The sequence below is a fragment of the Petaurus breviceps genome, unplaced genomic scaffold (assembly GCF_028583685.1).
Source record: "Petaurus breviceps papuanus isolate PSGF00001 unplaced genomic scaffold, PetGlider_PUasm1.0 126, whole genome shotgun sequence".
NCBI classification, from domain to species: Eukaryota; Metazoa; Chordata; class Mammalia; order Diprotodontia; family Petauridae; genus Petaurus; species Petaurus breviceps.
The window spans coordinates 2,420,754-2,421,013 of record NW_027185655.1 but is presented as its reverse complement, the minus strand read 5'-3'; positions in this window follow the sequence as shown (position 1 = coordinate 2,421,013).

Here is a 260-nt window from a genome sequence, read left to right as displayed (position 1 = left end):
TAGAGAGAGAGAGAGAGAGAGAGAGAGAGAGAGAGAGAGAGAGAGAGAGAGAGAGAGAGAGAGAGAGAAAGGAAGGAAGGAAGGAAGGAAGGAAGGAAGGAAGGAAGGAAGGAAGGAAGAGGGAGAGAGGGATGAAGGAAGGAAGGAAGGAAGGAAGGAAGGAAGAGGGAGAGAGGGATGAAGGAAGGAAGGAAAAGAGAGAAGGAAAGAAGAGAGAAAGGGAGAGAGGAAGAAAAAAGAAAGGAAGAAAAAAGGGAAAG